Genomic DNA, 3,413 nt, shown 5'->3' on the forward strand with positions numbered 1-3,413 from the left:
GTAGCCTTGAGGCACACTTGTCAAGGGAGAAGTTTCCATTAGGAGATCACAATTTTCTCTTTTCCTGCCGAATTCAGCTAGGAATTTCCTTTGAGGAAATAGTGGTACCTCAGGCACCACCAGGGGGCACTAGGGCCTCTAGGCACCAGGGGCCAAGGCACATGAAATCCCTGAAGCATGGAGACCCAGGTCCCACCGCTGAGCCCCCCGCAGCAGCCCCTCAAGCAGGACCTTGGTGCAGGAGATCAGGGATACTGTGCTGCTGGCTTATCTAATGAGAAACGAGAGGACTGGGCCAAAGAGCCCTATTTCTGTCCAGCCCTACACTACCTGCCATAAAATTAAATGATCACAATGAGTACATTAATTACCTGACACGAATGCTTTAACATAACAAAATTATTAGCCATTTTAGATTTAGTGTTTGTACAGCACTTTATATTTGCAAGGGCGTCGCAATAACTTCCCCTGTCGAGGGCGCATTTCAGGCCTGAATGCCATCCTAAAGGGTTTCTTCTGGCCGGCCAGCTGTCTGGCCTCTGCCACAGCTGGTCTCCTGCCTTTCTTGCCTGCACTGACTGCTTCTCTTTCCCTCCAGCTGCCACCTGGCAGCCCCTCCTGGCAGCCCCCTCATCTGTTCACCGAATCCCTTTTGTCTAAGAGCCAGGAGACAGTTTCTTCCCTTGTGCCCAGGTTCCCTACTTGATCCTGCATCAGAATTCTGGCCAGGGCTGGCCTTGGTGTCCAGCAAGTCTCTCTCCCGTGCTGGCGGTGGTGACAAGTATGGACACATGATGGGTTCTGCACATAGTAGGAACTCTGAGTTTAGGGTCTGATGGTGCTCAAACTCCACAGGAGCTGATGGCTTGTCCTGTCATATCCTCTGCTGAGCGCTTACTGCACCCACACCAGAGCAAGCCCTAGGCCCTTGGGGGGCATGGTATTGAGGGGACTCACCACGGTGCAGATTCTATTCCAGACTGGATGGGATATTACAGGAAACTTCACTAGTAAAACTTGTTGCAGTTGGCTTGGGTGTGAAATCTGCTTCCCGGGGCAGAGAGATCAAAAGCCCGGTTGATGGATGTCTGTGTACCCAGCTCTCCTTGCTCGCTTTCATCTTCCTTCCAGAAAAAGGAGTAAACATTCAGCTAGTGAGCACTGCAGGTGTTCCCTTGAGGAGTGGAAAGGAATATCATTGAGAGCAGACAAGACCACCAATGAAGGTGTCCACAGGATATCAAGGGTCTCAAGAAGGAGCAAAACGAAGGGCATTTACAGCAGCACTTCCAGAATTTGTATGTAGGAAGGCCTTTGGGGCAGCAGCAATTTGACTGGAAGGCAGCTGAGGGACTTGAAGCTGAATTTGTGTAGCTTCTATGATGCAGAGCAATATTTCCTAATGCTTTAAGTCATTCTTTACAAAAGTGGAGGAAACATCAATTCTCTATATAAGATTTATCTTGGTGCATAGTATAGTGATTAAGGGCAGACCTCTGGATCTGTATTGCTTGGGTTCAAAACTTCAGCTCCACCATTAACCATTGAGGTGACCTCAGGCGAGGGCTTTAGCTTCTCTGTGATCTAATTTCCTCATCTATAAAATGTGGATAACTATAATGTTGACCTCACAGACTTGTGAGGATTAAATGAGTTAATCTATATAAAGTGTTGAGCATTTAGTAAGTCCTCTTTAAAGGTTAGCTAATGTTACTTATTGGGAAGAGACTTGAGAGGGCCTGGCATGGCTGTGGTGCCCAAACTGGGTGTTTGGAAGTCAATTTCTAAGTCATTCAAAATGAAGGGGAGGTGAGGAGAGGGATTCAAGATTTAGGCAGGAATGGTATGTATGGTGGGGTGTTGAGGAGACTCCTGGTGAAGTCCAGACAATTCCATCTCCAAAAGGGTCATAGAAGGGGCGCCTGGGTGGCGCAGTCGTTAAGTGTCTGCCTTCGGCTTAGGGCATGATCCTGGCGTTCTGGGATCGAGCCCCACATCAGGCTCCTCCACTGGGAGCCTGCTTCTTCCTCTCCCACTCCCCCTGCTGTGTTCCCTCTCTCGCTGGCTGTCTCTCTCTATCAAATTAATAAATAAAAATCTTTTAAAAAAAAGGGTCATAGAAGGGAAAGGGCTGGGTTCCAGGTCATTAATGACCCACAGCCTTTCAGTGTGCATTAAGGAATAGGGGCTGCCTGGCACCCCCTTTGACAAAACTAGATGTTACGCCTCAGAGTAGTGGGGGGAGTGACTATTCTCTTGCCTTTCTGAGCACAGTCTAGGAAACCTGTGGTAGGGAGTCCAGAATGGGAGGGAGGACCGTACGGGCCTAGCCAGGGGAGCAGGAGGAGTGGGGTTGCAGGCACTGTCCCAGGGGCAGGACATCTGTGTGGTGGGCAGGTCCTGCACCCCTGCTCTGCTCCTGCCTGACTGTCCAGGCTTTGGAGGGAGAGTGGCTATCATGGCTAACCACAATGACCTGCTAATTAGCTGGCCTCCTCCTGCCTTCCCTGCTGCCTCCAGGATCTGGGCCTCCTAGAAACTCGAGGGGGATGAGGCAGCAGTGACCACTCCAGGGAAGGGGGTACATCCTGGTTCTTGGCCCCGACCCAAAGTGGTAAGGGGTTGGAGATGAGCTCAATAGGTGAGGAAACCTGACCTTTGTCCAGGTCCTGGAAAGCCCCAGGCCATGGAGTTGGGAGGCTTGTTCACTTCATCCCACATCTCCCTCTAAAGTAAAACAAGGAGCTCTGACAAGCTTCCCTAAAAGCCTTTTCTAGCAGCAAGCTTGTATGAGATTCTGTCTCTTCCTGTGGTCGCAAAAAGGAAAATGAGGGAGCAGACCTGAGTTCTACGGTCTTGCTATGACTCTTCTAAGCTCTGGAACCTTAGACTTGAGATGAACAGGCCAAACCCTGGTCCTCCCCCACCCTCCAGACAGAGTAGGCTCACCCACCATGCGAGTGAACAAAAAGGCCCAGATGTCCGTGTGCACCCTACTTGGTAGGTCACCTGTGCACCTTTTGTGAAGGGACACGATGTATCCTAAAGGGAAGTGGGGAATTCAACAATATGGAGGATTGACAGAGATTCTTTTATAAACATATAATGGAATTTTTTTATTGATGTACAGTTGACATACATTACATTAGTTTCAGGTGTACCTCATAGGAATTGGACAAGTTTATACCTTATGCTACATTCATCACAGGTGTAGCTACCACCTCACACCATCCAGCGCTATTACAATGCCATGGACTATATTCCTTATGCTGTACCTTTAATTCCTGTGACTTAATCACTCCATATTTGGGAGGCTGTATCTCCCCCTTGCCTTCACCTATTTTGCCCATCCCCCCAGCCTCCTCCCCTCTAGTAACCAACAGTTTGTTCTCTGTATTTAGGGGTCTGTTTCT

The sequence above is a fragment of the Ursus americanus genome, chromosome 12, assembly GCF_024610735.1.
Source record: "Ursus americanus isolate L20-20 chromosome 12, mUrsAme1.1.p, whole genome shotgun sequence".
Classification (NCBI taxonomy): domain Eukaryota; kingdom Metazoa; phylum Chordata; class Mammalia; order Carnivora; family Ursidae; genus Ursus; species Ursus americanus.